The sequence below is a fragment of the Erpetoichthys calabaricus genome, chromosome 2, assembly GCF_900747795.2.
Source record: "Erpetoichthys calabaricus chromosome 2, fErpCal1.3, whole genome shotgun sequence".
Classification (NCBI taxonomy): Eukaryota; Metazoa; Chordata; class Cladistia; order Polypteriformes; family Polypteridae; genus Erpetoichthys; species Erpetoichthys calabaricus.
This window is the reverse complement of record NC_041395.2, coordinates 266,416,037-266,425,088: the sequence shown is the minus strand read 5'-3', so window position 1 is coordinate 266,425,088 and position 9,052 is coordinate 266,416,037. Positions and strand designations below refer to the sequence as shown.

Here is a 9,052-nt window from a genome sequence, read left to right as displayed (position 1 = left end):
TTCTTGAAACTATTTCTTTGACATCTTGTAAAACACTTTAAAATTTGTTATAGAAATTACTGTTGTTGTTGTTACTGTTGTAGAATGTGACTGGACTGGTTTTAGAATGTGCCAAGCAGAGTATCATTCTAAAAGTAAATTGTTTTTAATTGCATACTTTTTTTCATTTTGCCTACACATAAAGATATTTTGTTATTACAGACAGGAAAGGGCTGGCTGTCCGTAAAGCATCTTCATTACTAGAAGGGCAGATTTACTTAAGTGTGTAGCTGTTTATGAGAGTAACAAAAATTGTGTTGGATCATATACCTATTTGTAATTATCATAAAACCACAATAACTTTGTGAAAATCTCAAAGATGACACAATTACCAGTTCTCTAGGGACATTGCCAATAAATTTGCCAGTTTGAATAAATTATCATGCTTGATTATTGTTAGATGTTGAGTGCTTACACTATTTCAGTCATTCTGTTTATCCATCCATACGTATCCATTTTCCAGCTTCCTTTTCTAGGTCCTGGAAGCTGTTCCCCATTCCGCATTAGGTGCAAGTCGGTATTCAGCCCCTGATGGGACACCAACCCATTGAGCTGCACTCTTAACAAACAAATATGCTCTTATTCTCACCCTTTGTTCAAATAATCTGACTGTCACTAACATCATTGACCATACTATTTAGTGTATGGAAGCACTCACATACTCATTTGTATAAGAACAGTCTTACTGCTATAGTCTTTTTACCATTTTTGATTATGTGTCCAAATTACGGGTATATAGATGAATGAAAGTCTGTTCTGTTTAATCCTATTCTGTTCTACACGACAAACACTTTGCAACAAATGTTAAATAACTCAGATGTCTTTATTGGCTTGTTCTTGAGACTGCTGCATTTTAGTAAATGGAAAAACAAAACAAACCCAAAGACATGATTACTTAAAATTTAATTTGTCGCATTCCACAACGTCAATAACACACTAAAAGTAAAAAACACCTGGTTTCTTGTTGAAAAGAACATACACCTATTTTATTAATGTTTTAATAACCTTTTTTATTGTAAAATGTTAATTGGAAGCTCCCTGCAATACATTTTGCAGTCGTGGCAGACATTAAATGTGAAACAGTCCTCGCCTCACCTCCAGCACTTAGTCTTTATTCATCAAAGTGGTGTCCTCTGTAACTCCGTAGTAAAACTGGTATGAGAAATATAACTCAAAAACGGATTTACTCATTAAATGAGTATCGGATAGTAGAAAGAAAAATTACATATGGTTTTGTTGGTATGTTTGGTGTTAACGTGCATTGTCAGATTGTGCAAAGTTAAGCGACTATTTATTTTTTGAAGACTTTTATTTCATAAATGGGTCAGTGTGGGACAGTGCCTAATCCAAAATAAATTTAATAGAACTTAATTGTAAGCATACCTCAACTTCATGGAACGTCCTATGTACTATTTCCTATTTTTCGATAAATCTTTTAAGATGCGCAAATTACAAAGATTACTGCTTCAAACAATATCTTATGGTGTTTCATACTTTTCGTACTATTAAGAATTCATAATGATATCACATGCAACTGCAGTTGTTAAAATAAAAACCATATGTAACAGAAAGCAAGCTTCTTGTTTTTGACATGAAACCAAATTAATACAAACCACAAATCCCATAGGTCAATGCTCGCGTTGTCGTCGCCTTAGTATGACGTTGTCGAAGAAGTTTCCGGAAGGTTAAGCGGATTACATCAGAAGCTGACATAGTAGAAGCGTGTGGAAGGTTGTTCAGTGAAGTATTGCGCACGTATATTTATATTTGTTTTTGCGAGGTAAGAGGCGTTATCTATTATTTTATTTCAGTAGTACATCGTAAATGTTAACTGGCAATCCTTGCGTTCTTTTATTAACTTGACTATTCTAAACAGAAATTGCTGTCGATTTACCTTTTAAAAATTATTTGAATAAATTAACCAACTGATGCTGTGTAACACAGACTTCAGCTTTCGAAGCAGGTAAAGCTACATTGTAAGGATTAATAGCGCTATTTTTAAAAGTTCAAAGGCATCCGTTGAATAATTAAAAAATCTTTTAGCAGTGAGGCTGATATTTATTTACCATTTATTTGCACCGAAGGACATTCCAAGAGAAAGGAGGTTATTACTAGAGGGTTGCTTTTACTCAAAGATGAAAACAGTTAAGAGAATAAGTGTGTGTGTATACCTTGAGTTGGCCTGCAACCCCCTAGCCTTGAAAAGAGCATACAGCCTGGACAGGCTGTGACTCCCCATCTACCAATTAAGCTAACCATTTTGCACTTATATATACATATATATACCTATTATGCTAAATATGTTCCAATTTGAAAATGCATCACTTAACACCTAGGATAAGTATCTATCTATGTGTATGTATATTTTATATATAATAAATATATATAATATACGTACACACATTACTGGTCTAAAGTTTTAGGACAGCAAGACGTAGAACAAATAAACAATGACGAATAAAAAATAAGTCAAGGAATCATTGATTGTACAGAATTCAAAATTTTGATTCATCGAAGAAGGCAAAGGATCCCTCCGAAGTTGCTGGATGTCATAGCTGGCCTGCAACTGGTGTTGTGAGTGCTGTGCAGAGTGGAGGCAGATCCTCTGCATTCTTCCCAGTTGATTCTGGGGTTTGTCAGGGGTGTGTTCTTGCTCCTACCTCATTCAGTGTTTGCATAGACTGGGTGTTTTGCAGGGTCATGGGTCCACTGGCTGTGGAGCATCTATTGGTGAAGAAAGATTCACTGATCTTTTTTTCAGTGTTTGCATGGACTGGGTGTTTTGCAGGGTCATGGGTCCACTGGCTGTGGAGCATCTATTGGTGAAGAAAGATTCACTGATCTTGACTTTTTTTCAGTGTTTGCATGGACTGGGTGTTTTGCAGGGTCATGGGTCCACTGGCTGTGGAGCATCTATTGGTGAAGAAAGATTCACTGATCTTGACTTTTTATGCTGTGATTTTCGCAGAGACAATGGAGGCTCATGAGAGACTGATTGAGGAGTCTGACTGTTTGGGCTTGCAAGTGTCCTGGGTAAAAACCAAGATCCAGGCCTTTAATGACCTCTTGGGCATAGCCATCAGCAATATATTTGTTTGCGGAGAGTGAGTGTTGACCGCATTGAGAGGTTTACTTATCGCAGCAGTGACATTCACATCTCTGATGACTCTTCCTGTGAAGTCAGTAGACAGATTGGGAGAGCATGGTGGGTAATGAGGTTGCTGGAAAGGGGTGAGTGGCACTCCCGATATCTTTGTCAAAGGATGAAGGTCCAAGTCTTCAGAGTCTTGGTACTTCCTGTTTTGTTATATGGTTGCAAGACATAGACACAATCCAGTGACCTGAAATGAAGACTAGATTCCTTTGGTACTGTATGTCTACAGAGAATTCTTGGGTACTGTGGGTTTGATTTTGTGTTGAACGAGTGGTTGCTCACGGAGTCTTGAATGAGACTCATTACCTGCATTGTGAGGGAGTGTCAGTCACAGTACTACAGTCATGTGACACAATTCCTAGATGGTGATCCAGCTTGCAGAATCCTCATTGTTGAGGACCTGAGTGTTTGGACCAGGCCAAGGGGCTGCACACATAACACCTGGCTGCAGCAGATAGATGGTCATTTCTGATGGGTGGGATTGGACCGTGTGTCTGCCTGTGGGGTTGCCAACCGGGATCCAGAGCTGTTTTGTTGTGTGGTGGTTGCGGCAACGAGCTGTAGCAGCGCATGCTCCCCGACCTGACCTAAAGTTAGCCACCTTTTTCTGATACAACAGCCAAACACCCTTGTGACATTCTTTCTATATGGGAAATAACATTTTGGTCAGAAAGCTCTTCCCAACACTGACACAAACTTGTTGCACTTGCAGGTTGCTTTCATCCATAAAGTAACTCAATGGGATTTAAGTCTGGAGACTGTGCTGACCAGTCCATATTTTAACACTACAATCCAAGAAGCCTGCGAAAATATTTGTAATGCCGGGCCACCTTAATTTTACTCGCAGCTCCTCATCACTGTGCCAATTGCCCACTGATAAGCTACTTTGTTTTGCAAATGTGTCAACAGAAAATTCTCACAGATAAAGTCTGTTTATCTGGGAGTGGAGTGTCTGATAATGTATAAAAATAATAAATTGTAATATGTATGTTTTTATTATATAATAGTAATAATAATAGCAGCCCACTACTCAAAGTGCTAAATGTGGGCAGGACCCAGGATCGAACTAGCAACCTCTTGATTACAAAGCAACAGTTTTTACCTCTGCACAACCTCCACTGTAAAACACAGAAATGCACACATGCATACAGACATCTTTACTGACAGCAACATATTAATTGAACAATTTCATTTTCTTTGGTTTTATTCTTGAATAAAAGCACACTTGTTTTGTTGTACCTTCTGTGAAAGTGTTTTTGATATTTGGACTCCAGTCTTCACACATTATACATTTCATGTGAACATTTTGTCATTATTCCTATAACAGAAATGTCATCCTACATTTGCACAGATCATTGTAGACATTGAATGCCAGACACCTCACTCCCAGATAAACAGACTTCAGCTGTGAGAATTTTGTGTCTGACTTCAGCTGCCTCGGTAGGGGGTGGCCCAGCATTACGAATATTTTCGCAGGCTTCAGGGATTCTAGTGTTAAAGTGTACCTTCTTTTCTTTTAATGTACAGTGATCCCTCGCTATATCGCGCTTCGCCTTTCGCGGCTTCACTCTATCGCGGATTTTATATGTAAGCATATTTAAATATATATCGCGGATTTTTTGCTGGTTCGCGGATTTCTGAGGACAATGGGTCTTTTAATTTCTGGTACATACTTCCTCAGTTGGTTTGCCCAGTTGATTTCATACAAGGGACGCTATTGGCAGATGGCTGAGAAGCTACCCAACTTACTTTTCTCTATCTCTCTCTTGCGCTGACTTTCTCTGATCCTGACGTAGGGGGTGTGAGCAGGGGGGCTGTTCGCACACCTAGACGATACGGACGCTCGTCTAAAAATGCTGAAAGATTATCTTCACGGTGCTACCTTCTGTGCAGCTGCTTCCTGAAGCGACATGCTGCACGGTGCTTCGCATACTTAGAAGCTCAAAGGGCACGTATTGATTTTTCACTGTTTGTTTTCCTCTGTCTCTCTCTGTCTCTCTCCCTGCTCCTGACGAGGGGGTGTGAGCTGCCACCTTCAACAGCTTTGTACCGGCGGTGCTTCGCATACTTAAAAGCCAAACAGCGCTATTGATTTGTTTGCTTTCCTCTGTCTTTGACAGTCTGTGCTCCTGATGGGCACTCCTTTGAAGAGGAAGATATGTTTGCATTCTTTTAATTGTGAAACAAAACTGTCATCTCTGTCTTGTCATGGAGCACAGTTTAAACTTTTGAAAAAGAGACAAATGTTTGTTTGCAGTATTTGAATAACGTTCCTGTCTCTCTACAACCTCCTGTGTTTCTGCGCAAATCTGTGACCCAAGCATGACAATGTAAAAATAACCATATAAACATATGGTTTCTACTTCGCGGATTTTCTTATTTCGCGGGTGGCTCTGGAACGCAACCCCCGCGATGGAGGAAGGATTACTGTAGTTCTGACATAGCCTGGGGGTGTGTTTTGGGTCATTGTCTTGCTGTAGGATGAACCCCAGACCTACTAGACACAGATCAGAAGGTATTGCGTGGTGCTGCAAAATGCTCTAGTAACCCTTTTGATTCAGAATGCAAGTCACCAATCCAGACTATTATAAAGCTCAGACTATTATACTTCCTCCTCAGTGTTTGACAGTTGGCGTCACACACTAAGGAACTATCCTTTCACCAACTCGATGGCATCACACCCTGCGTAATTAACTGATTTCAAATTTTGATACATCAGTTCGCGTGATTTTCTTCCAGTCTGGAGTAACCCTTGCTTTGTTGTTTTGTCCTTGAAGGAATGGCATTCTTACTGCCACTTGCCCTGTCAAACCCCACAGCACAAAGTCTCCTCTTCACAGTAGAAACCAAGACTTATTTTTTTTTTCAACCACTGTTAAGCTGTGCTTTAAATTGTTTCACTGTGAGGTGCCTATCACGCAAACTGGTGACCCTCAGAAACTTCAGTCTTCTGATTGGGATGTGACTTTTTGAGTCTGTCAGGTCTCTTCCTACTAAAGTTTCTTCCAGTTTCCAATTGCCTTTAGATTGTGTAGGACACCATAATGCTGTCATTTCTCTAAATGAAAGGCCTACACTTCTTAGGGTAATAATGCTCTGTCTCATTTCATTTGTTAATTGCCATTTTCTTGTCATTAATACAGGAATTTGCAACTTTTTGCAGTGTAATATTGTCCAAGTAACACTTCAGAGTGAGTAGTAACAGTCTGTTCCAACTCTGGTTAAAGACAGAGAAAGGGCTTTTAAGTAATCAACAGAAGTTGGGACACCTGTGCAAATTGTTTGCTTCATCTTGCAAGGCTGAATTTACTTTAATAAAAATGCAGGTAAAAACAGACAATAACTTTGAATAATGTTAACGTTTACCACACCCCCCAATACCCCCCCCCCCCCCCCCCCCGGTGGAATTGAAGAGTCGCATAGTTTGGGGAAGGAACGATCTCCTCAGTCTGTCAGTGGAGCAGGACAGTGACAGCATTCTGTCGCTGAAGCTGCTCTTCTGTCTGGAAATGACACTGTTTAGTGGATGCATTGGATTTTCCATAACTGATAGGAGCCTTTTGAGCATCCGTCGCTCTGCCACAGATGTCAGACTGTCCAGCTCCGTGCCTAAAATAGAGCCTGCTTTCCTCACCAGTTTGTCCAGGCATGAGGCGTCCTTCTTCTTAATGCTGCCTCCCCAGCACACCATGGCATAGAAGAGGGCACTTGCCACAACCGTCTGATAGAACATCTGCAGTATCTTATTGCAGATGTTGAAGGACGCCAGTCTTCTAAAGAAGTATAGCCGGCTCTGTCCTCTCTTGCACAGAGAATCAGTATTGGCAGTCCAGTCTAATTTATTATTCAGCTGGACTCCCAAGTATTTATAGGTCTGTACCCTTTGCACACAGTCACCTCTGATGATCACGGGGTCCAGGAGGGGTCTAGGTCTCCTAAAATCCAACACCAGCTCCTTGGATTTGCTGGTGTTCAAGTGTAGGTGGTTTGAGTCGCACCATTTAACAAAGTCCTTGATGAGGTTCCTATACTCCTCCTCCTGCCCACTCCTGATGCAGCCGACGATAGCAGTGTCGTCAGCGAACTTTTGCACGTGGCAGGACTCCGAGTTGTATTGAAAGTCCGATGTATATAGGCTGAACAGGACCGGAGAAAGTACAGTCCCCTGCGGCGCTCCTGTGTTGCTGACCACAATGTCTTACCTGCAGTTCCCGAGACACACATATTGAGGTCTGTTTGTAAGATAGTCCACGATCCATGCCACCAGGTATGAATCTACTCCCATCTCTGTCAGCTTGTCCCAAAGGAGCAGAGGTTGGATGGTGTTGAAGGCACTAGAGAAGTCCAGAAACATAATTCTTACAGCACCACTGCCTCTGTCCAAGTGGGAGAGGGATCGGTCTAGCATACAGATGATGGCATCCTCCGCTCCCACCTTCTCCTGGTGTGCAAACTGCAGAGGGTCGAAGGCGTGGCGTACCTGTGGCCTCAGGTGGTGAAGCAGCACCTGCTCCATGGTTTTCATCACATGTGATGTCGGAGCGACAGGCCGGAAGTCGTTCAGCTCACTAGGACGTGATACCTTTGGGACTGAGGTGATACAAGATGTTTTCCAAAGCCTTGCGACTCTACCCTGTTCCAGGCTCAGGTTGAAGATGCGCTGTAGAGGACTCCCCAGCTCCAGCGCACAAGCCTTCAGCAGTTGTGGCGATACTCCATCTGGACCTGCTGCTTTTCTGGCACGAAGTCTCCTCAACTCTCTGCTCACCTGGGCTGCTGTAATTGTGAATGGGGATGTCTTTCCTATGCTGGTATCAGCAGAAGGATGGGTGGAGGGTGCAGTACTCCGAGGTGAGAGTGAGTTAGGGTGGTCAAACCTGTTAAAGAAGTTGTTCATTTGGTTTGCTCTCTTCACGTTTCTCTCGATGGTGGCACCCCGCTTCGAGCTGCAGCCAGTGATGATCTTCATCCCATCCCACACTTCCTTCATGCTGTTACTCTGCAACTTCTACTCTGCTCCAGCTTTCTGTTGTACTGCTCCTTTCGCTGCCCTGAGCTGGACTCGGAGTTCCTTCTGTACGAGCTTGAGCTCATGCTGATCACCACTTTTAAAGGCCCTTTTCTTCTGGTTCAAAAGGCCCTTGATATCACTTGTAATCCATGGCTTCTTGTTAGCATAGCAGCGTACTGTTCTTACTAGAACAACAATGTCAATACAGAAGTTGATGTAGTCAGTAGTGCAGACAACAACCTCCTCAATGTTCTCACTATAAGATCCCTGCAGGATATCCCAGTCCGTAGTTCCAAAGCAGTCCCTCAGAGCTTGCTCTGCTTCAGGGGACCACTTCCTGAATGAGTGTGTGGTTGCAGGTAGCTCCCTCACTCTTGGTTTGTAGTGAGGCTGAAGCAGAACCAGGTTATGATCTGTTTTCCAAAGCGCAGGCAGCGCTGTATGCGTCTTTAACGTTTGCATACAGTAAATCAATAGTCTTATTTCCCCCGGTGTTACAGTCCACATACTGGGAGAAGGCAGGTAATGTTTTGTCCAGCGTCACATGGTTAAAGTCTCCAGAGATTAGCACAAGCGCCTCAGGGTGCTGCGTTTGTACCTTAGCAACAGTAGAATGGATGATGTCACTCACTATTTCCACGTCCGCCCGAGGAGGGATGTAAACAATAACAACAATGACGTGTCCAAACTCTCTGGGTAAGTAATAGGGACGCAAACTTACGGCCAACAGTTCGATATCCCTTTAGCAAGTGGAGATTTTGACGTTAATATGTTCAGAGTTGCACCATCTTGTATTGACATAGAGAGCTAGACCTCCTCCTTTGTGCTTCCCACAGGTACTTGCGTCT

The 9,052-nt window shown here is 42.2% G+C and overlaps 1 protein-coding gene across 1 annotated transcript in view; it reads left to right on the top strand.

The window, feature by feature from the left end:
• Window positions 1-1,689: 1,689 nt before the first annotated feature.
• ghitm (growth hormone inducible transmembrane protein) overlaps window positions 1,690-9,052 on the top strand; it is a 51,013-nt gene continuing 43,650 nt past the window's right edge. The window contains exon 1 of the mRNA XM_028795487.2: window positions 1,690-1,819. The gene's annotated coding sequence lies outside the window, so the exon portion shown is untranslated. The remainder of the gene's footprint in view (window positions 1,820-9,052) is intronic.